Source organism: Cetorhinus maximus, chromosome 21 (assembly GCF_964194155.1).
Source record: "Cetorhinus maximus chromosome 21, sCetMax3.hap1.1, whole genome shotgun sequence".
NCBI classification, from domain to species: domain Eukaryota; kingdom Metazoa; phylum Chordata; class Chondrichthyes; order Lamniformes; family Cetorhinidae; genus Cetorhinus; species Cetorhinus maximus.
In genome coordinates, this window is record NC_135899.1 from 56,969,230 (window position 1) to 56,994,763 (window position 25,534).

Here is a 25,534-nt window from a genome sequence, read left to right on the forward strand (position 1 = left end):
ATAATCCTTAAGGAGCACTAGTGGGTGATCCTTCATGCTGCAACTAACACCATGTTATGCTGTTGCAGTGAGATTGATGGCTGGAGGGTGGAATCCCAAAATGGCAATGCTGATGTCAAATGCTTGCTCTGCACACTTCTGGCAGACATTAGCCTTAAAGCTCTCACCAAGATGATGTCTGGTATGATTCATGCAGAAGTGTGCATGGTCATAATGGAAGCCAAATGACAACTGTGGCACTCAAAAAAACACTACCAATTTCAACTTTGTACCCAAAAGATTTAGTTATTGTTACAACTAGAATGAGAGGAGTCCGCAGTTTATCTAGCCCCACTACTCCACAGGTCATGCCATTAGCGTAAATGTTTAATTTGCTTACAAAAATGGCCAATTATTTACCTTCGCTACTGTTAGATCCAGAATAAATGAGACTTTAATCAGGCTCCTTTCAATAAACTCAGAATGAATGATTTATTATAAAACAAAATTTATTTTTTAAAACAAGTTGCAAGAACTGGTTAACACAGTCTGTAATCTAGATGTGTAAATATCTATCCCTTCTATGATTTCCCAGACCGTGCACACACACACAAAAACAAAAGACACACAAATAGGGTCTCTGCAGAGATGGGTGATTGAAGAAAAAAACTTTACAAAAAGGATGAAGTTCACAGAGTTTCGACGTGATTGATGTGGTGCTCCCTCATGCAAGGGTCGGTTGCTAGTCCCAGTAGATGTCTGGAGGTTCTCACCAATGGAGCTTCAGTGTGGTAAAAAGTAGAGCCAGATCAATCCTTCTCGTCCCAGCCTCTTGGATTTCCAAATACAGACAAGCTCCCCTCTAATGAGGATTCCTAGCTGGGTACTGATAACCACACTATATTTCAAGCAAGGCAAGGAGAGCATGGGTTGGGCAGCTTTTCCCCTTCTCAGTTCATTTCCAACTGAGTTCAAATCAACAAGTTGAAAACATAAAACATCAGGGATTTGAAATAAATCATCAGGCCTTTGCCTTTAAAACAGCTTTTTTCTCATCAATTAAAGTGATTGCAGTTCAAATGAACAAATAGAGTTCCTCCACAATTTCCATGCTGATCATTTAGCTGACATCATGTGATTTCTTAGAAAAGGCATGTTTTCCCCACAATCCAAGGTGAACTTTTGACCTCATTTAAAAAAAACAAGTTAGTTCCCAAGTGTCGAAATAAGGCTGCCCTTCCAAATTTTAAAAGAAAATATATTGCTTGAATATATGGTCCTAACATTATCCAGCCTCATTCAGTATTGTGCTGTTTAGCAGAGAAAAAAACATCTGTAGTTTTTCTTTTTGTGCAATAAACTATTACCATTTGTATTATAATGCCATACAAACTTCTTGAACTTTTAATTTCCATTCCTGTTGAAGACAACATAGACAAGAACCCATGTGCAAAGGTTAGCAAACTTGCTGAGATGCTCATTGTCTCCTGATAACCGCTGGTAGCATGTGTTATGATGTCTGATAAAAATAACTAAGTAACAGATTAACATTAACATTGAGATGGCAGCTGGACCACATGACCTGTTAACGGTCATCTGAGTACAGAGACAGCATTTTTTCCAGGTTCTTGTGCATCATGAAAGGTATAAATAATAACAAGTTCAAAAAGTAAGGAAGCATCAAAGACAGTGCTAATTGCAGGATATATTTAGTAAAGTGAAATGATAACTCAGCTTCAAACATTTATATGCACATTGTGGCCTTAACTCACCACTGGGGATTTCAAATCTTCAGGAGCTTTAGAACTTTGTTTGATACTGAGTTCGGGAGGTAGACATTCTGAGGAAAGGTCCCTCATAGACTGGGAAAGATATCACCAATGTCGAAAAGTTTTAGAAATTTCTGTGGAACATTGTATAGCTCAATCGGTCAGTTAGCTTTCATGAGAGTGAAGAGTTATAACTGAAAAAATGTTTTTCTTTAAATTGTCGGGAGGAAAGAAATCTAGAAGAATTTTATTGTGATTGAATATCAAATTATACTAGAGTAATGGAAAATGCTCTCACTTCTGGAATTAAAAATGTATTTGTTGATAAAGTCAAAACCTTCCAAAAACATAACAGAAATCCTTTGCTAATAATTCAGCTAACCAATTTTGCTGAAGTAACTTAATACTGAATAAATATCATGCGGCACATAACAAGCCATTCTTCCATAAAATAGATATCCAGTCTCCTCAAGGCCATCAGTGGGAGACACACAACACCAGCTGCAATCTTGCTGCTTGAGATGCAGGGAGGATTTTCAGCCATACCATAACAACTGGAAGCAGGGTGTTTTGGATGCTATTTTAAAATCAGAAAATGGCATGAGGAGGGAATAAAAATAGAAATTAACTTGCGAAAAACCGAAGATACAAATATGTGAATGGAAATGTGTAAGAGGAGGCCTACTATGATCTGTTGATCACTGAAAGCCTATTGCCAGATAAACGTTGAAGATACCAAGCACAAATTGTCCCAACTTCCTATGATTCCAGGATTCAGGCTGGCTGAGTCCTACTCAGAGTATGGCAGGGAGGAAGTGGGTTGCCAGGCTACACCCACAAACAGGAATCGTGTTATTACTTATCCAGATTTAAATTACATAATTTTTGCCATACCTTCAAGCTAGCACTCCAAACTCTTAAAACTGCAACAATGCCTTAGTTCCAACAGCTTGGAGGTCAATCCTTGTGTTGATCGCACTTCATGAAAAGTACTTCCTAATACCAGTCCTGGTTTTATCTCTAATTAATTTGAACCCTTGTTCTAATTTTGCAATATATTTTAAAGTCATGTTGAAGATTTACCTTTCCTATTCCCTTAATTATTTTACATGCCTCCATAACATCACCTCTCAAATCGCTCCTTTCCTGGCTGAGACTCTCCACTCTCTCATTATAACTCAGGCCCTTGATACTTTATGATTCCCTCTTCACTGCCATCAGCGCTTGCTCTCCTTTGTTCCTCAGAGACCAGTACAGTTTGATCATGACTTCTGCTGACTTGCATACAATGGCTATGCATTTCACCATCCCATTGGCTCTGCTGATTGCTGCCCTGCAATGGTTGCCTATACTGGGCATTCCGTCAATTAAGATCTCTTACAACTTCATCCAGAGAGTGGTGAGCCTGTGGAATTCGCTACCACAGAAAGTAGTTGAGGCCAAAACATTGTATGTTTTCAAGAAGGAGTTAGATATAGCTGTTGAGGCAAAAGGGATCAAAGGGTATGGGGAGAAAGTGGGAACAGGCTATTGAGTTGGATGATCAGCCATGATCATAATGAATGGCGGAGCAGGCTCGAAGGGCCAAATGGCCTACTCCTGCTCCTATTTTCTATGTTTCTATGTTTCACAGTATTAATGGAATATTTTTATCCCTTGTTTTATCTTCCTTCATGCAGTACTGTATTGGCTCATTAAACCTCATTTGTCATTTTATTTATGAAAAGTGTTCAACAGAAAGCCAATTTACTGTCCAACAAAGCTCCATTTGTAGTTGAAATAGAAACTCTCAGATGGGACTTTCTCAGGATAGCTCCCTTCCCTAAGGTGGATACACAAATCACTTGACTTAAAAGCCAAGGAATAATTCTTGTCCAACGTAGCATCTGCTGTCTGAAATGAAATGTAAGAATAAATTCTTGAATTTTTCCTTGATCCTTCTTCCAAGAAATGCAGGTAGATTCAATTTTGTGTCTGTAAGATTTTTCCTTTTTAATCCAGGAAGAATGAAGGGCAACTGTCATTCAGGCATTTTAGTTATTTGATAATAAATGCCACTGTGATGGCAGCTCTGCAAATTCGGGCCTTCGCAATGTCCTAATTTGTTACTTTCAGGTGGCTAGAAAGAGAATAAAAATCTGTCCAAGTGGTGAACGAGCCATTTTGAGTGTCACATTGACATTGATACAAATACAAATTATGCTTTTTTTTGAATTGGGCAAGCCAATTCTGGAGGACCTCCCCCTGACAAAGCTTCCAGTCTCTCCCTTCTACCTCAATCCTGAGACAAAACTGTTCCTCACTCATATCTAGATGAATGATCCCTACACAGGACGAGGGAAAAACATACATTCATCTTTTTAAGACAGGGACATAGCAAGGCCTAATACATAATGGTTAAAGAAGGAGGTCAGAAGGAATTCATAAAAACCAAGCAAAATCTTCTGGAGGTACGATATAAAGAAAAACAGGGAGTATTGGGATTCTCAGAAATAAGAACTCACGGCTAACTAAGTATGACAAAAAGCAATAAATAAGTACAGCGATAAAAAAAACAGAAGGAAGAAGAGGAATCCAAAAAAAGTTTTATAGCTATGTTAATAGTCAAATGAAGGTCAAAGAACAGATCCCATGAAAGGGTTTATCGGGTAAACTATTGCAGATGATCAGCATATGGCAAAATATATTGAATAGACTTTTCACATCAATTTCCAGGATAGGTATTGAAAAATTCCAGTTATGGCGAATGGGATTAAGTGATCCATAGCACATATGGAAAGAAAGGTATATGCAAAAACTGAAAGGATTAAATAACACATGACCAAGCTCCAAATATGACGCTAGTAGAGAAGCTTAAGAGCTCATGGAACAGTTGACAAATTGTCTAAATGGATTGAGAGCTGGCTTGTCAACAAAAGACGTAGGGCAGTGTTTATTGGAAAATGTTGTGACTGGATAAAAGGAGCCAGTGCAGTTCTGTGTGAATCTGTTCTGGGATGTCTTCTTCTTCAGTTCTCTGCCTGAAGGCTGGCCTGACCCACAGAGGCACGACCTCCACCACAGGTGGGCAAGGAGGCAGGTCCTAAATCCACCCCAGCTGGAACAGGGATCGAACCCCATGCTGTTGGCACCAATCTGATCCATACCAGCCATCCAGTTCCCTAAGGAGTCTGAGTTGATGTGGCAACATACACTTTTATATGCATGTTGTAGCCTGGAGCACTATGGATAGTGACTGTAGAGGTTCCAATTTCTTTCCATCACATGGCTGACCAGGAATCTTTCCCACTCAACCATCTGCTATTGGCATATGTTGGAAGGATTTACAAGTTGACACCTGTTTGGCTGTGTTATGAACTTACTTTCACTGGCTATGAAATCCGGGAGTGGGAATTAAACCCAGAGCTTTTGGCTCAGAGGCAGGACCTCTATCCACTGTGTCACAAGACCTCCTCCGGGATGTCTACTAGTTAACAAATTTGTGAATGGCATCGAGCAAGGTTTCTGCTGTATCATCATGACATTTGTAAACATCTGTGGGCAGGTAAGAATACAAAGAATGCCCAAAATTTGTCCAAAAAACATAAATCAGAAGTTACTGTCAGACATGTGCTGCTTCATTATCAGCTTCGCAAGAACTGTGTCCAGCTGCCTGGATCTCTCTTGAAATTCATTGAGTGGTGGAAAGTTCCAGCACTTGCATGATGGGCACAAAATAATTTAGCACTGAAAGTTAGGTTATTTCAAGTTTATATACCTGTTGAACAATGTGGTAAGTCTTAAATGCTTTCAGTCAACTGCTTTGACACTGAAAATTAGCTACTGCAAGTGTGGAGTCTCATTTTTTCAGGTTTCAATTATTGTTTGAGATTTTTTTAAGAAGTCATTTATTTTAACTTCTTCATCATGTCTCTTTCTTCTTTCTCTTAATCCAATCTTTCTTTCTATCTCTCATTATTTTTCTTTCTGTACCTGATTTTATCCATCCTTGTTCAGACTTTATGCTGTTCATTTTATAATCCTCCCACCGACTGGTTAAGGAAATAAACAAAAACTTGTGCTGTTCACTCAGATGTCAGATGTCCTGTAGAGGGCACCATGTCATTTCCATCTCGCATTTCCAATAACTTGCCATACAAAATATTATAGGAGAGAATTTTTCCCCCATTGGGGGTGCTGTGCGGGAGTGAGCGTGGACCCGATCGGCGCCCCTGATTGGGGCTGCGCCGCCATTTTACGTGGGTGGGCCAATTAAGGACTACCCAGCGTGACACGTACCCAGAAGTGCTGTGCGCTCCCTGTGCCGGTGGGGAGGTTCCCTGAGTCGGGAGCGCAAGCATGCAAAAGAGCTCAGTAATCCCTCTGAGGCACAGAGGTGCCTCAGGGAGATAGGTTTTAAGTTTTAAAATTTCTAATAAAGAAAAAAAAATTAAGACATGTCCCCTCAGTGTCACATGAGCTGGGGCATGTCAATGAACTTTAATGAAAAAATTTATTTAATTTATAAACCCTCCATGAAACCTTGTCCCAACCGTGGATGAGGTTCCATGAAAAATGCGAAGGCCGCCCGGGCTCTTCGCCTGCCCGCCTACCAACCTTAAGGTTGGACGGGCAGATTTCTCAATTGGCTTAATTAGTTAATTAATAGCCCTAACAGGCCTTTGACAGTCTGAAAATCTAAATGACGTGCAGTGACGTCAGGACGCATGCCCGACGTCACCCCTCATCATTTTACGCCTCGGCAAGCGGGCCCCGCACCCACTCGCCGAGCCGAAAATTCTCCCCACGGAGATCAAACAGACATGGGCATATCTAACTAACATTCATTTGCGTGCCACAGCAGCCTTTAACTATCTTCAGAAAGATTAGGCAAATTGGGCCAGATCTTGCTGGTGGCTGGAGAGGGGAGGGGCATTTTGCAGTGTGCCCAGTTTGCTGGACAGTTTTGCTCCATGAAGAGCCAGCCCTCTGTGCCAAGTGTAATGGGCAATTAATATGCAAATCCAGCAAGTTCTTAAAAATAACAGGGAAGCTAATGGTGAGACGCCATTTGTAGAAAGCAAAAGGCGGAGTGGCAGAAATCAAGTAGTAAATGTTGGGGATTTACAACTCAAGGCATATCTCTTAACTCCCTGAGTTTACTGGATGATTTGCTCATCAATAATGGTACGCATTGTTAAGACAGCACTATTTTTGTTGCAAGAGCTGAACCATAGTGCAGATGGACTGAATATGCTGGATAGGTTTTAATGTTTATTTATGTACATACATAATAGTACATACAGGAACAAATAATTTCAAGGGGTGTCCATTAGCTAAGGCCAAAAATAAAAAGGAGTGATCATCCCTCACATTCTGGTGGTACCTAGTCAATTTTATACAGTTATTAAAAAGTCAGGTTGGGCATTGCTTGCATCTGGAGTGCACTGGACTAAAATCATAACCAGTCCAACTGACACTATACAAGTGACAATTCAATAGCCAATTCAGTTGTGAAGTTTTATTTACCCTCTCTAAGAGAAAATATACATGCAGTAAAATGAGTTCAGGGAAGAACAATCAGGATGATTCCATGTCACATAATGCAAAGTAATCAAGAAAAGACCAAGTTACAAAATTTACTTCCATAAGTTCACTGAAGAGTGCAAGAGGACATGCCAGGAGCAACACCAGCCATTCATAAAAATAACGTGTCAACCTGATGAAACTACAACATAGGAGTACTTGCATGCCAAACAGCATAAAGAGCAAGCGATAGACAGAGCTAAGCAATTCCACAACCAACAGATCAGATCTAAGCTCCACAGTCCTGCCCCAGCCAGTGTTGTATGGCGGTGAACAATTAAACAGTGGAGGAGGGAGCTCCTCCTTATCCCCATCCTCAACGGTGGGGGAGTCCGGCACATCAGTGCAATAGATAAGACTGAAGCATTTACAACAATCTTCAGCCAGAAGTGCTGAATGGTCCATCTCAGCCTCCTTCAGAGGTCCCCAGCATCACAGATGCCAGTCTTCAGCCAATTTGATTCACTCTGAGTGACATCAAGAGACAGCTGAAGGCACTGGAAACTGCAAAGGCTATAGGCCCTGGCAATGGTGATGAATACTTGTGCTCCAAGTCTTGCCGCACCCCTAGCCAAGCTGTTCCAGTACAGCTACAACAATAGTATCTACCCAGCAATGTGGGAAAATACCCAGGTATGTCCTGTACACATAAAACAGGATGAATCCAACCCGGCTCATTGCCGCCCCATCAGTCTACTCTCAATATTTTACTCTCAGTAAAGTGACGGAAGGGGTCATCAGCAATCCTATCAAGCAACATTTGCTTTGCAATAACCTGCTCACTGATGCTCAGTTTGAGTTCCTGCAGGGTCACTCAGCTCCTGACCTCATTACAGCCTTGGTTCAAATATGGACAATAGAGCTGAACTCCTGAGGTGAGGTGAGAATGACTGCCCTTGATATCAAAGCAGCATTTGACCGAGTGTGGCATCAAGGGGCCTTAGCAAAACTGAAGTCAGTGGGAATCAGGGGGAAACTCTCTGCTGGTTGGAGTCATACTTAGCACAAAGGAAGATGGTTGCGATTGTTGGAGGTCAATCGTCTCAGTTCCAGGACATCACTGCAGGTGTCCTGGGCCCAACCCATCTTCAATTTCTTCATCAATGACCTTCCTTTCATCATAAGGTCAGAAGAGGAATGTTCGCTGATGATTGCACAATGTTCAGCACCATTTGCAACTCCTCAGGTACTGAAGCAGTCCATGTCCAAATGGAGCAAGACCTGGACAATATTCAGGTTTGGGCAGACAAGTGACCATCACCAACAAGTGTGAATCTAACCATCATCCTTTGACATTTAATGGCAATACCATCACTGAATCCCCAGTATCAACGTCCTAGGGGTTACCACTGACCAGAAACTGAACTGAACTAGCCATATAAATACTGTGGCTACAAAAGCAAGTCAGAGGCTAGGAAACATGTGATGACATAACTTGCCTCTTGACTCCCCAAAGTCTGTCCACCATCTAAAAGGCACAAGTCAGGAGTATGATGGAATAGTCTCCGCTTGCCTTGATGAATGCAGCTCTAACTACACTCAAGTAGCTTGACACCATCCAAGACAAAGCAGCCTGCTTGATTGGCACCCCATCCACATACATTCACTCCCTCCACAACCAACGCACAGTGGAAGCAATGTGTACCATCGACAACATGCACGGCAGAAACTCACCAAAGCTCCTTAGACAGAACCTTCTAAACGCACGACTGCTATCACCTAGAAGGATAAGGGCAGCAGACACATGGGAACGCCACCACCGGGAAATTCCCCTCCAAGTCACTCACCATCCTGACTTGGAAATATAGTGCCATTCCTTCACTGTCACTGGGTCAAAATCCTGGAACTCCCTCCCTAACAGCACTGTGAGTGTACCTACACCACATGGACTGCAGCGGTTCAAGAAGGCAGCTCACCACCACCTTCTCAAGAGCAATTAGGGGTAAGCAATAAATGCTGGCCTAGCCAGTGATGCCCACATCCCATGAATGAATAAAAAAATGGAGGACAGGCTTGATACAAGCCTTTAAATCCATGAAAAATAAACAATATTGAAGTAATTGTTTCTTGGACAATGAGTATAGGGATAGAGACATGCAAAAGTAATAGGCTTCAAGCCAATGGTTAGAGAGGGAAAATAAAATGTTATTCCTCACAGAATAGTGAACAAACTCCAAGAAAACGGAATTTGATTTGGGGTCAGTTTGCACATCTAACAATGAGCTACATTGATATCTGTTGAAAAGCAGCTTTAAAGGTTGAAGAAACATTTAATAACATTGAGTTTTTTTGAGAAGATGGGGCAAAGCACATTAGTACTACCTATATTAATAGTTCACTCTATTCATGGGTGGATGTCCCACATGGTATAATCGTAAATGTATTGCAGCTGGGGTTAATGTAATGTAATAGGGATTTCTCAATCTGCATTTCTTTATATTTTTATGATATTACAAGTTAATTTCACTGTCCATGTTGGCAAGGGCCATTAGACTTTTTTGAGTGGAACTTAATGTAGGTGCAGAGGTCTCGGCCGTTAGCTGGATAGCCGGTGAGAACCCCCCTAGGGGCTTAAGTTCGCCTGCCAAGAGCTGCCAGCCAAGCAGAGGCTGTCAGCTCTTCATTACTTGGAAGCGCCACTCACGTGAGGCCCAGGATTGCCAAGGGACCCAGGCACAAGTGACTGGTGGGAGGGGATAGCATTAGAGGAGGGTTGCCAGCCAGGGCAGTGGAGTGGCTCTCAGTGGGTATCCCCATTCCTGATGCTGGGTCCCTTGATGCTATGAAACTAAACAACGGGCTGAATTTTCCCAGGTTTGCACTGTGTGGTAGTGGGCGGATAAAACAATATTTTACCCGCCTGCCGCGATGGTGGATTTTCACGCCGTAATGTCCCAAACCCGCCATATTATTTATGCAATTCTGGGAAACCGTTTCCATGGCGGGCGGGCTGTCATTCGTCCACCTGCCATCACCCTGCAGCTGCGTCACACCGGGGGCCATATTTAAAGTTCAGCTGCAAGCTCACATCTCAGTGCTTCCAGACCACCACTGCTGCACAGAAAACATGGCACTGAAACTGAAGAAGACTGCAGTCCCAGGTTCAGTGATGCATCCCTCGAAAGCCTTGAGGATGCCGTGGAGGCCCGCCAGGATGTCCTCTACCCCCACTCTGGCCACAAGAGGGGCAGCAACAGCACTAACCCAGCTTGGGAGGTGGTGGCAGTGGTTGTCAGCCCCAATGCCCTTCAAAAGAGGACAGCTACCCAGTACCACAAGAGGATAAATGATCTCCTCCATTCCGCCAGGGTTAGTCACTATTCTCATCACTCTCAACTCACACTCACAAACCCATCACACATCCACAGTGATCTCACTCGCTGCCAGTTCAAGGGACATCACCATTCACTCTCTCGCAGTCACCGTCATTGTCCTCATCCCGTCCATGGGACCACTCGCCATCCACACAGGCCAGGCATACTTATCATCTGGTCTGGCAGGCGTCCTCCTTACACTTTCTCTATCTCTATTCATGCAGGACAAGCTGGCACACAACAAAAGGGAAAGGTCACTAAGCGGTGGCGGAATGCCTGAAAACAAGGTCCTCAGGAACTTTTAAAACAGAGTCATCCAACTGGCCAGTGACGATCTGGACCGGTTCTGTGGTGGCGGTGAGGTTGGCAGTACTCTCCGAAGCAAGGGTCCAGCAGTGCAACATCAGACAACCATGCTTTTAGTGATGTGTCCTGTTCACAGTTCACTGCCATGCACTAATTATCTCTCCTTGCTTCCACAGGCAAACCTGGCAAACAGCCGATGGAATCCATGACTCAGGGTCTCCAATCAGGCCCCCAAGAAGCCTTGGAAGAGGAATCTGAAGGCACCCTCCTTAAATTCCTGTTACAGCGCTCACCCACATCCTCCACCAGTGCAGAGAAAAACACCTCAGTGAGGCCTAGCTTTAGAATAGCCTCGGGATCACAATCTGGTGAGCACATCACACTGTTTGATCCGCAGCAGGCGGCAGTAGGGACCTCCCTGGCATCCGGCACTCCGGGGACTGCTTGAGGCCAGAGATTTGCTGAGTCCAAGTCAGATGACAAGCCTCTGGAATTGGTCATGTCACAGTCGCTGGAGCTGCAAAGGCAAGCTCAGGAACATCAGGAAGGGATCTCCGCTGCAGTCTTCAGATTGCAAAGCACGATGGAGGAGTCCATCCACCTTCACTCTGAGGCAATAGCGCCAGCATTCCAATGCATTGAGGCAACACTGGCAGGATGACAGCCGCCACGGAGGCCTTGTTCCAGGACATTGCTCCTGCACAGCCCTGCGGGCTCAACTCCATCACTGATGCAATAAATAGCTTCCAAAAGTATGTTCGCGGGAGGGGTGCCAGCCAGCTTGATCTCACTTCAGCTACCCCTTCTCCTCAATGGGTCAGCCCGGGGCCCCCATGCACCCATAGGGAGGAGGATCAGTAGGTGCAGGGTCCAGAGCCATCCATCCAGGTGACTCCAAGAGTCTGCCTCTCCTCCTCCTGTGACCTCAGCAGCTTCAGCTCCACAGGCCGAGGAGCGTGCCACTGCCACACAGCAGGACCCCGAAAGCAGGCTGGGGCCCTCCAGGTCTCGACCCTCCAGTTGACGCACTTCAAGATCTTCACAGACAGGGCATCGCAGTCAGAGCATTGCCTCCACCTCCACTGTGGTTGTCCAGGGAGCAACAAGACGTAGAGGCAAGGTTAGGAAAGTTAAGGAGAATTAGTTGCACAGCCTGGGCATGGGTGTTGATCACTTGTACATACTGTTCACTTTTGTCAATAAACCCCCAAGAATCTCTCCCTGCCTATGGCTCCTTGTTCTGATGAACAGTGTTCGTGTCACTCGGATGTGAAACCTTTCTGCACAAGGTAAAGGCAGGTGTCGTGGTCCAGGGCCTCTTCCCTTGCTCTGTGCAACCTTCAGACAAAAGTTATAGTCCAGCCTCCCACTCCCTGGACACATTACTGATGCTTGCACCTCAGTGGTGCTGGTCATTGCTGCCAGAATGTTGTGGGCAGGCATCACAGAGTTCTGTCATTCTCTCTGTGTGCTCTCAGCACCTTTAAGGTGGGACTGGCCCCCATCTCTTCAGCATCTGTGACCAGTGACTCTGTGCTCCTGAAGGGCTCAGGTGCTGAAGGTGGAAAAAGGAGTAGATGATTCTAAAGTTTCATGGCTGCTTCTCTATGATATGACTGATCACAGAGCTCAAGTGAGCTGCCCTTGGCCAGAAAGGAGTCAAACATTCTCAGAGGCTATGTGAAGATTTATGGAGTGTCCTCAATGTATGTCGTCATCATCCTCCTGCAATTGAACAACTATTAGGGCTGCCACTGCATCTCCATGACAGGAGTATTCTCACAGAGGGTATTTGCGCTGCCATAAGCCAGACTGGAGCCAAATGTTCACAGGTGCAAGGTGAGGATGTATGGGGTCACATCACTGCATGTTGTCACCATCCTCCACAAATATAGCAGCTATGAGGGCCTCTTGAGCACTCCTGCCTCATCTGCCCAGTGCGAGGGCCTCATCCCCATCATTGTTGCCTCCGAGGACCTCCTCACCCTCATCCCTGTCGGCGTCCTCCTCATCGGAGGAGACCTTCAGCTCCTCTACATCCTCCTCAGCCAGTTCATCTCCCGTTGGAGTTCCAGGTTGTAAAGGGTGCAGCAGATGATGCGTGACACCCTCTGTGGACTACATTGCAGGGCTTCACCAGACCAGTCCAGGCACTGGAGCCTTATCTTCAGCATCTCGATGGTCTGCTCCACCAAGTTACAAACTGCTGCATGAGCCTCATTATACTGTCGCTCTGCTACAGTCTGAGTCCACCACACGGGTGTCATCAGCCACAGCCTCTGTGGGTAGCCCTTGCCCCAAGGAGCCAACCCTGCAACTTTTGTGGAGCTTGGAATACTCCAGGGATCTGTGGGCAATTCGGGACATAGGCATTGTGCATACTCCCCGGAAACTGTACGCAGACCTGCAGGATGCATTTCTGGTGGTCGCACACAGCTGCACATTCAGCGAATTGAACCCCTTGTGGTTGATGTAGTCCACCGTGTGTTGTGATGGAGATCTGAGCACCACATGAGTGCACTTGATCAAACCCTGCATCTGCAGGAAACCCAAGATCTGGGCAAATCCAATCGCTCTTGCATCCTGGCTGCCCTGGTCCTGGGCGAACTGCACAAAGTTGTGTGCCCTCGCAGATATGGCATCCGTGACCTCATGGGTGCATTTGTGGGTGGAGGCTTCTGATATCCCACAGAGGTCACCTGTGGAGCCCTGAAAGGAGCCACTGGCGTAGAAATTGAGTGCCGCAGTCTCTGTCAGGGCCACGAACAGTGACTTCCCTCCATGTCCCTATGGCGCCAAATCCTGCAGCGGCTGGAAAATGTGACCGAACAGTTCTCTAGACATGCACAGTCTCTGGCAACACTGCTTCTGCTTATCTGCAGGAATGAAAGGGGGCATCTATAGACCCTGGTTGTTGCTCGGCGCCGGCCTGTGACAGCTCCCTGAGGCTCTTTGGCAGCGTGTGTGGGAGCCCCAGCTGCCCCTTCTTCCTGAGGTTGCTGCTCCTGCCTCTTTGCAGCCAGGAGCCTCAGTCGCTCTCTCCTCCATTATCTTCGTGCTCTGTAGGCCATCAGGCATACAGCTAGTTCAACAGGCTCGATGATCTTGATGTACTCCTCCTGCAGGATGAGAGAGACATGTGGTTAGCATGGATGTACTAAGAACCTTTCCTGGTTAAGTGTGAAGGCCCCTTAACGATTCCTGGAGAGTGCTGGCCACCATTTGGACAGCCAGAGATTAGTGCGCTGCATGGTTACCCGAAACCCCACCACTTCCACCCCACTTCACCTGACCGATTGGCAGCAGATTTTCCCATTGGACTGCATGCTGTGCTTTCAGCTCAGGCGCAGGCATTCTCCTAACCTGCACTGCAAGGCTGCACTGTTAGCTTGAACCATGGAGGAGACTGGTCCAAACCAGGCTGATTACATTGCAAGGGTCTGCCAGTGCCTCCAGCAGTGACTGCTCCATGGCCAGCTTGAGCGAGGAGATTGTACAACGTGTGCAGTTGTCCAACTGTTCTGCCGTCCACTAAAATGCTCATAACTTTGCGGACTGTGCCAGGGTGGGATGGAGAGTGAAAAGCTCTGGAGCACTGGGTAGCACTCTGATGCCTCTGCATTGCTTGAGTGGCCAGATAAGCTTGAAGCCCAACTCCAGTCATGTAAATGTGGCTGTGCCTGAACTGTCTCAGTTGCAGATGAATGGTCACTTTATACAGGTTTCCCGAATGCTTGGCCACTTCCCTCGCCCACCCTATGCCTCCTAACCCTGAATGCTTATACGCTATATTCAATGGCAGGCCCTTGGCCCCCCTCACAGGTCGCCTCAGTGGCAGGGCTGCACTTAACCCTGACCCCTCAGCGCCCCTCAAGTCCAACAAGTGATCCTGGCGAGCACTGCACAACGTTACTGTGTACTCATCTCCGAGTTCCCCTCAAAGTGCAGGCTGCCAAGTGCACATCGCTTAGGTGCTGTTGTGAAACATGTTGGCCTGCTTTCCTGCCGACATGGACGGATGATCCAGCGGTGGGTGGGGGGGTGGTGGGGGTGCGGGGGAACGATTCCGGTGGGCTGGACTGATAATGATATGCTGATGTATTACAATGGGGTTCCCAACGTCTGATGGCAGGAAATGCAGCCCGCCATTGGCGGGCTGAGCAGATGATCGCGAATTGGTTTCCTGCCGTCGTAAAACCGATCGCGCCATATCGCTCGCTCAGGTCACCGATCACGCCTGACGCCAGCGGGCATGGAAAGTTCTGCCCAATGTCTCTAATTCTGATGTTCTTGACCTTTATTCTGCAGCTTGTTGCCTTATCTCTGAGCTGAACTTCTAACTTTGACATCAGAAAAAATAGTGGGTTGGTTTACAGTTAGGCAATATTTTAAAAAATATATTTCTATTTCTAAATTTAGATGATTTCTTTCTTCCTGTGTTTTTTTTTTCATATCAGCAGCTCCCCTTACAGCCCCAACATCACTTGGCCCTTTACTTTATTTGTCTGCATCTGGAATACTGTGTTTTACTTTCTAATTTTCTTGTCTACAGTTTTCACTTCCTATCTTATCCTCGTAAAGCTGCAAAGAAACAGCTTTACAGAAAGTCCTTTTGGGTATGCAACACTTTAATTAGGGTCATCACTTCCATTTGGGTCAATTCTAATCATAGCCATCATAATGAAAATGCTGTCATAGTAAGGTAAAACTTGTAGAATATTTGAGTCATTGGTGGCATTACTTGCTTAAAACTCGTAGCAGGCAAAAAAGATGTCATGGCAACCCAGAAATCGGAATAATTTAGTGCAGTAATCTGGAAAAAAAACATTATGACATTTGAGTAAAGGTAATTAAATGGAGGAAAGAGTGACTAATGTAAGAGAAGGAATGATTTCACCAGTGGATTCATTTCTCCTTTAAAAAGATAGTTTTCTCAGTTATTGCACTGGTTTTCCAATTAACCCCTTGTGGTGCTGTGGGTTTTCTGCACATTGCTCAAACTTTATTCTGCATTTAAATATTCTCACTGATTCTGTACAATCTGTAATTTTATCAAATAATAGTTAGAATTCAAAATATTTTCTGTGAATAATCATGATAGGAAAGATGTGCATGTTTCAGTAACTGAAAATATTGATACTCAAAGGAATTAGTGGTGAATGTCACACTTTTATGTTTGTCAATCTTGAATGCTGATAGGTAGGGGCTATCTACTGCGTATTTTATAATTACAGCTGGATGCACACACAATGCAAAAATAGATAATCCATTTGAAAAATATGAATTGGGGTATGGCTTTACCTATAAATGGTGTAGAACCTTGTCAGGGCTAATCGTGAACATGCTCATGAATCAGCGCAAGTATTTGTTGAGATAATTATCTCTACAATTTTTGTTTCCTCCATTAAAAATATTTATCTTATAAACAATAAGGATCCTCACTACATGACTAATTTGTATTAAATGCATTCAGTAACTCAAGACAATGGCCTCCGCTGAGTTGTTCAGGAATATAGAGGAATGGAAAATGATGAGAATTTAAAAAAAACTATTATGTCCAGCAAAAAATGATAACAAACTTGATTTTTTTTAAGAGTAAATTTTCAGCTTGCTGCCCAGACATAAAACTGGCATTGCAGATCGACTGCCCATTATGGAAATATACAAATTAGGAATAGGAGTGGGCCACTCGGTCCCTCGAGTCTGCTCCGCCATTCAATGAGATCTGGGCAGGATCTTACCCCGTCGGGGGGGTTGTCTGGGAGCAAGTACGAGCGGGCAGGTTCCCAATCGGCACCCCCGTTCAGGGGTGTGCCGCCATTTTATGTGGGCGGGCCAATTAAGGCCTGCCCAGCGTGACGTGCTCCAGGAAGCGCAATGTGCTCCCTGTGCGGGTGGGGAGGGGATTCCCTGATCCGGGAGTGCGCTCTTTCATGCGCACGCGCGCGAAAGAGCGCACAGATCTCCCTGAGGCAAAGTGCTGCCTCAGGGAGATAAGTGTTATTTTTAAAAAGATAATAAACAATGAGAAAAATTTTATTGACATGTCCCCTCATGTGACACTGTCACATGAGCTGGGACATGTCAATTACTTTTATTAAAAGTGTAACACAAATTTTAAATCCCTCATGAAACCCGTGGATGAGGTTTCATGTTTTTTCTGAAGGCCACCTGGGCTCTTCGCCTGCCCGCCAACCTTAAGGTTGGATGGGCAGCTCCTTTAACTGTTTTAATTACTTTTCATTAGGCCTTAATAGGCCTTTAACAGAACGGTGGGCATGCAGCCAAGTCGGCTGCGCGTCTGCAGAACTGAAAATCTAAATGATGCGCAGTGATGTTGGGATGCCCACTGGATGTCACTGTGCATCATTTTACATGTTGGCGAGCGGGCCCCACCCCCACTCGCCAAAGGGAGAATTCACCCCAAGGCTGATTTGATTGCAACCTCAACCCCATATCCCTGCCTACTCCTGAAAACCTTTCACCCCCTTGTTAATTAAGAATCTATCTAGCTCTGCCTTAAAAATATTCAAAGACTCTGCTTCCACCGCCTTTTGAGGAAGAGAGTTCCAAAGACTCATGGCCCCCTGAGAGAAAGAAATTCTCTTCATCTTTGTCTTAAATGAGTGACCCCTTATTTTTAAACAGTGAACCCTAATTCTAGGTTCTCCCACAAGATGAAACACCCCCTCCACATCCATCCTATCAAGACCCCTCAGGGACTTAAATGTTTCAATCAAGTTGCCTCTTACTCTTCTAAACTCCAGTGGATACAAGCCTAACCTGTCCACCTTTTCCTCATAAGACAACCCGCCCATTCCTGGCATGTTATAGAAACTGTCGTATATTTATTTTCAGCAGTGTGGGAGAAAATCTGAGAAAATTCATCATTTAACGTTTTTCAAAGGGGCAAACAACATGGAGCCAGTAACCAGGTCCAAAACACCTTGCCCTACACATTCATGTTTGGTTCATAAAATACCATCAATTACCATCTTCTCTTAAGATCATGTTACATTGGAACAAATATCTAATAAATTTTATAACTAAATGTTTCTAGCCTTTGGTGCTGGTGCTCAGTTTCAGATGGATAACAAGTGATTTTCCACTCCTTCAGAATGGTTTCCTGTGTGTTAGCTGGTGGCAGGATGTCACAGGTGAACGGAAGGTGTTCTGGCTGCCCTGGACCTCACTAACCTGTCCATTTCTAGGATTCTGCCATTTCACTAATTAAGATGACTGATGGTGTTGCCTGCTTTCAGCCACCTATTCCCAAGCCCCTTGTACAAGGCATATTAGGGTAGATGAGGGGATAGACATCAGCCTTACAAATTCTAGCCATTTCCCTCATAATCTAGGCAGTTGGATAAGGAGACCAAAACTGCACACAATACTCCTGAGTGGTCTCAACAAGGCTCTATGTAATTGCAGTAAGGCATCTTTACTCATCTTGTAATAAAGGCCAACATACCATTTGCCTTCTTAGTTGCAATTTTGTCCAGTAAGCCTCTGCCTTAGCCTTTGCCGTGCTAATAGAGGGATTGAAATGCATACTAATCTCAATTCACAGCTCATTTGTGCTTTCATTTTTTTGATTGGCTGGTTTGGCGTGTGGGAGATATAATACACATTTGAGACAAAGGCTGAAAACTGCAAATTTGTATGTTATCCCACTGCCAGCCTGTGAAGAGTACACTTCTAGTGATTTCCGAGCTAATATCAGAATTGAAAATGATCTTCAGTGCTCCCAAAAGGCTCTTGCAAAATTAATGTGCAAATCCTTCTACCAAGATCCAAACAAATATTCAATCCAACTTATTTTATGGTTTCCCCTGATGTCTATTACAGTCAGTTCTCCATATTTCCGTTTGCTTTTCATTAAGATTGCCCAGCTGTCTGGTTCTGAATTCGAGCTACTCACTATTTTTCATGCCCACATCGTTGGCCTTGGAATCCCTGGGCTGGGGAGCTGTAAATCAGGATTTGCACCGTTTATGGGGGCAGGAATCTCTGCTGTCATTGACCTCCTTTGATTTTGGTGGGTACAAATGCTACTCGGTCACAATTAAGCTGGTAGATCAAAGCTACAGGTATTTCCAGGGCGTTCTTTTTTCAATGTCTCAAGTCATTTGGATAAGGCCTTGTGATTTCTCTCTCCTTGTTATTCTACTCTTCTCTTACTAATGTATTTCTAAAATGAGTCACTGAAAGTTAACATGCAAGTACAGCAAGCAACTAAGAAGGCAAATGGTATGTTGGCCTTTATTACAAGATGAGTAAAGATGCCTTACTGCAATTACATAGAGCCTTGTTGAGACCACTCAGGAGTATTGTGTGCAGTTTTGGTCTCCTTATCTAAGGGAAGATAGAGGGGATGCAACAAAGGTTCACCTGACTAATTCCTGGGATGGAGGGACTGTCCTATGAGGAAAGATTAAATAGACTGGGCTTTTATTCTCTGGCATTTAGAAGAATGAGGGATTATCTCATTAAAACATGCAAAATTCTTACAGGGCTTGACAGGGTAGATGCAGGGAGGATGTTTTCTCTGGCTGAGGTGACACAGACTCTGAATAAGAGTCAGGCCATTTTGGACTGAGATGAGGAGGAATTTCTTCACTCAGAGGGTGATGAATCTTTGGAATTCTTTGCCCAGAGGACTGGGGTGGCTCAGTCATAGAGTATTTCAAAACTGAGATTGTTAGATTTCTACATATTAAAAACATCAAAGGGTATGGGGATAGTGCAGGAAAATGGTGTTGAAGTGGAAGATCAGCCATGATCTCATTGAGTGGCGGAGTGGTCCCGAAGGGCTGAATGTCCTACTCCTGCTCCTATTTCTTATGTTCTTATATTAAAAGCTGGAGTGTGGAACTAATCAGGACAGCAGTTTTAAAGAGCTGGTAATGGCACAATGGAACAGATGGTTCCTTTCCATGCTGTAAGAGTCTATTGTTCTATGGGCTAGAAATTGGGTAGTCCTGCTTTTTGGGCATGGTGGTCACAATTTGCAATTCAGATTGAGGTGGACAATATGCCATTTTGGCATATCCACCTCACCTGAGTGATTGTCGCAACGTCATGAGTGGCTCCCACTCTGCTCTCCTCTGCTAAATGCTGCCTGCAACATCTGGCTATGCAGCAGGGGCTAGGCAGTGCTGTTAGAAAACCACATGGTCTTGCCAGCCAGCTCTTCTTAAAGGCAGGCTATCCCTCTTAAAGGGAAGCTGCACTAAGCAGTGTTGCTGTAATTTAAATTATGGCAAATTGATAACCAGGACACAGGGAGGATTTCAGAGTGATGGATGCAGCTTGTACACATTAGTGGTGGAGGAGGGCAGGAGGAGAGATGCCATGGACCAACTGGGGGGGTAAGGAAGGGGGTCATCAGGTGGCTATCAAGGGCCACAATCAGAAGGGTGTGGGACCAGGTGGCCAGGAAAGTCAATTCCCAGAGTCTGGATCTGAGGGCCTGGCAGCAGTGCCACAAGAAGTCTAATAACCTGTCATGTGGTCAATGTCAGTGAATGCATCTTCACGTGGCATTTCCTGCCCACTATCCCATCATTTACCCAGTAGCATTCCAAGACATTCAGGGCTCATTCATAAGAGTCAGCCACACTCACACAGCTACCACGACTGCTGGCATCATGTGCCACCTCTCACTGCCTCCACATGCCTCCAGCTTTTCAGCTATGGCTGACAAAAGACCCCAAACACAGTTCTACACAACCACTGATATGCTGCCCTAATTCTCACAGGACAAGGTGGCACTCAATAGAAGGGAGCAGAGTTAGAGGGGGAGAAGGATGCCTGCATCTTCCGAGCCCTATGGAGGAGATGGTTGTCAGCAACAGGGAGCCAACTATGGCATTTTACATCATTGAGAACATTGAGGATGATGGCTGTCATGTTATTATAATGACATAATATCTTGGACTTCTTTACTGTACAAGACACAAGGCACCAATCGCTCATAAGGGATTGGGTAAACAGGTTCTGAATTCATTTATTAAGACTAGACACGGGCCGGGATTTTCTGTGCTTGCCAGTGTCGGGTGTGTTCGTTGGCGTGAGCGGACAATATGGCGCGATTGGTTTCACAACGGCCTGAAACCAGTTCACAATTGTTCGCTCAGCCCGCCAATGGTGGGCCGTGTTTCCCGCCATCGGACATTGAGAACCTCATTGTAATACATCTGCATATCATTATTAGGTCAGCCTGCAGGAATCTCACCCCCCTTCCCCACTGGATCGTCCGTCCATGTCAGCGGGAAAGCACACCAACGTGTTTTACAACAGCACATAAAAGGCGTGCACTTGGCAGGCTGCATTTTGAGAGGAACTCGGAGGTGAGTGCACAGTAACATTGTGCAGCGCTCACCAGGGTCACCTGTTGGACTTCAAGCTTGACGGGCGTTGGGGTTGGGGTTGGGGGTTTTAAGGGCAGCCCTGCCGTTGAATATAGTGCACAAGCATTCAGGGTGCGGGTGGTTGAGGGAAGTGGCCACACAATAGGGAAACCTGTATAAAGTGACCATTCCTCTGGAACTGAGAAAGTTTATGCATAGCCACATTGATATAATAGGAGTTGGGCTTCTAGCTTATCTGCCCACTCAAGTAATGCAGAGGTATAAAATTGCCACCAAACGCCCCAAAACTTTTCAACACCCACCACAGCACAGACTGCAAAGCCATGAACATGTTAGTTGCCTGCAGAGCAGTTGGACAACTGTGCATGTTCTACAATATCCTTGCTAAATCTGGCCATGGAGCAGTCACTGCTGGAGGTGCTCACAGCCCCTTGCAATGTTATCATCCCGGTTTGGACCAGTCTCTCCCATGGTTCAAGCTAACAGTGCAGCCTTGCAATGTGAGTTAGGAGAATGTCTGCGCCTGAGCTGAGAACACAGCGTGCAGTCCAATAGGCAAAGCTGCCACCAATCAGTTGGGTGGAGTGGGGTGCAGCTGGCGGGGTTTCAGTCCGCCATGCAGCACACTAATCTCTGGGCATCCAAGTGGTGGCCAGCACTCTCCGGGAAGTGTTAAGGTGCCTTCACACTTAACCAGGACAGGTTCTAAGTGCACCCATGCTAACCACATGTCTCCCTCTTTCATCCTGCAGCAGGGGCACATCAGGATAGTCAAGCCTGTTGAACTAGCTGTATGCCTGATGGCTTACAGAGAGTGAAGACAATAGAGAAGAGAGTGGCTGAAGCTCCTGGCTGCACGGAGGTAGGAGCAGCAACCTCAGGAAGAAGGGGCGCCTGGGGTTCCTGCACACATCACCGAAGAGTCAAAGTGATGCTTTGCTGGTTGGCACCAAACGATACCCAGCATCTATAGACGCTGCCTTTGATTCCTGCAGATGACCGGGAATCAGTGTCGCTGAAGATTGCGCGTGTCTATGGAACTGGTCGGTCATATCTGCCAACTACTGCAGGATTTGGCGCCATGGGGACATGGAGGGTATCCGCTGCCAGTGGCTGTGAAAGTGACAGCGGTGCTCAATTTCTATGCCAGTGGCTCCTTTCAGGGCTCCACAGGTGACCTCTGCGGGAGATCACAAGTCTCCATCCACAAATGTATCCATGAGGTCACAGATGCCATCTTTGCGAGGGCACACTACTTTGTGCATTTCACCCAGGACCAGGGCAGCCAGGATGCAAGAGCAATTGGATTCGCCCAGATCTCGAGATTCCCAAATGAGCAGGGTGCGCTTTACTGCACTCACGTGGCACTCAGATCTCCGTTGCAACACATGGTGGACTACATCAACCGCAAGGGTTCCACTTGCTGAGTGCGCAGCTGGTGTGCGACCAACAGAAATGCATCCTGCAGGTGTGCGCATGGTTTCCAGGGAGTGTGCACGACACCTGCATCCTCAGGCAGTCACAGATCCCTGAAGTCTTCCAGGGTTCACAGAAGCTGCAGGGTTGGCTCCTCAGGGACAAGGGCTACACACGTTGTACGTGGCTGATGACACCTGTGCGGTGGCCTCAGACTGCAACAGAGCGAGAGTATAACGCGGCTCATGCTGCAACTCACAACTTGGCGGAGCAGGCCATCTGGATGCTGAAGATGAGGTTCCGGTGCCTGGACCAGTTTGGTGGAGCCCTGCAATACAGTCCACAGAGGATGTCGCATATTGCCGTCGACGGCTGCACCTTTTACAACAAACTTCAACGGGGAGACGAGCTGGCTGAGAAGTTGGAGGAGCTGAAGGGCCCCTCCGATGATGAGGACGCTGGCGGGTATGTTGATGAGGAGGCTCGAGGAGGTTACGATGATGGGGATGATGCCTTCACACTGGCTAGACGAGGCAGGCCCTCATAGATGCTAGATTTGTGGAGGACATGCAGTGAGGAGACACCATAGATCCTTACATTGCATCTGAACGTTTGACTGCAGTTTGGCTTATGGCAGTGTGAATTCCCTCTGTGAAAATGCTCCTGTCATGGAGACACAGTGGAGGCCCTAATAGTCGCTTGATCACAGGAGGATGATGACAATATGCATTGAGGACACTCCATAGATCTTCACATAGCCTCTGAGGATGTCTGCATCCTGTCTGGCCAAGGGCAGATCACTTGTGCTCTGTGATCAGGGTCATATCATGGTGACGCAGATGTGAAACTTTAGAAGCATCTGATCCTTTATCCGCCTTCAGCACCTGAGCCATTCAGGGGCACAGCTAGCTGGTTACAGATGCTGAAGGGATGGGGGCCAACCCCACCTTAAAGGTGCTGAGAGCACACAGAGAGAATGACGGAACTCTGTGGCACCTGCCCACTACATTCTGGCAGCAATAAGCCCCACCGAGGTGTAAGCATCAGTAATGTTTCCAGGTAGTGTGAGGCTGGACCATCACTTTGGTCTGAAGGCTGCACAAAGCACAGGGAAGAGGCCCTGGACTGAGACACTTGCCCTTATCTTGTGCAGAAAGATTTCACATCTGAGTGACAAGAACACTGCTCATCAGAACAAGGAACCATAGGCAGGGAGACATTCTTGGGAGTTTATTGACAATAGCGAACAATATGTACAAGTGATCAACATCCGTGCCCAGGCTGTGCAACTAATTCTTCTTAACTTTCCTAACCCTGCCGCTATGTCTTGGTGCTCCCCGAACATCCACAATGGAGGTGGAGGCAGCCTGCTGACTGTGACGCCCTGTCTGTGATGACCTTGGAGGGCGTCCTCTGGAGGATCAAGACTTGGAGGTCCCTGGCCTGCTTTCAGGATCCTGCTGTGTGGCAGAGGCACCCTCCTTGGCTTGTGGAGCTGGAGCGGTTGAGGTCACAGGAAGAGGGGATTCGGATGTGCTGGACACTCCCGGAGTCACCTGGATGGATGGGCCCAGAGTGGGTACACCTTCTGATCCTCCTCCCTATAGGCGCCTGAGTGACTCCTTGTGGATAGGAGTAGCTGGAGTGCGATTGAGCTGCCTGGCACCCCTGCCTCACTAACACTTCTGGAGGCCAACTATGGCATCAGTGATGGAGTTGAGCCTGCACAGCAGTGCAGGAGAGACCTCCTGGCAAGGACTCTATGGTGGGCGCCATCCTACCAGTGTTGACCTTGGTGCGTTGCAATGCCGGCGCTATCACCTCAGCCTGAAGGTGGACAGACTCCTCCATCGTGCTTTGCAACCTGAGGAGTGCAGCGGACACCCCTTCCGGATGTTCCTGAGCTTGCCTTTGCAGCTCCAGCAACTGTGACATGACCGAGTCCAGAGGCTCGTCATCTGACTCAGACTCAGCAAATTTCTGGCCTCCAGCAGACCTCTGAGTGCCAGACACCAGGGAAGGCCCTGGTGCCATCTGCTGTGGATCAGACAGTGCAATGTGCTCACCAGATTGTGATCCAGGGGTAACTCTAAAGCTAGGTCCCACTGAGGTGTGTGTCTCTGCGCTGGTAGAGAGTGCGGGTGAGCGCTGTGATGGGACTTCAAGGAGGGTGCCTCCAGATTCTCTTCAGGGATTTCTTCAGGGCTTGATTGGAGGTCTTGTGTCATGGACTCTGTTCGGCTGTTTCCCAGATGTGCCTGCGAAAGCAAGGAGAGATAATTAGTGCATGGCAGTGGCCTGTGAAACAGGATACATCACTCACAGTATGGTTGTCTGATGGATGTTGTACTGCTGGATCCTCACTTGGTAGCGCAGCACCGACCTCACCACCAGATCAAGACCGGCCCAGACTGTCACCGGCCAGCTGGATGGCTCTGTTTTCAAAACCTGTGAGGACCTTGATTTTGGGCATTCCTCCACCGGTCTGTGACCACTCACCCTGTTGTTGTGTATCACTTGTCCTGTATGAATAGAGATGGGTTTGAATAGAACCAGATGGGTTTTACAACAATGGTTTTATGGTCATCATTAGGCTTTTAATTCCAGATTTTTATTTAATTCAAATTCCACCATCTGCTGTGGCTGGATTTGAGCCTAGGTCCCCAGAGAATTACTGTGGGTCTCTAGATTACTAGTCCAGCAACAGTACCACTACGCCATCACCTCCTCAGAAAATGGTTTCCAGTGATGTTTCACAGGGCTTAGTGTTGGGGCCCTTGTTATTTGTTGTACGAATTAATGATTTAGACTT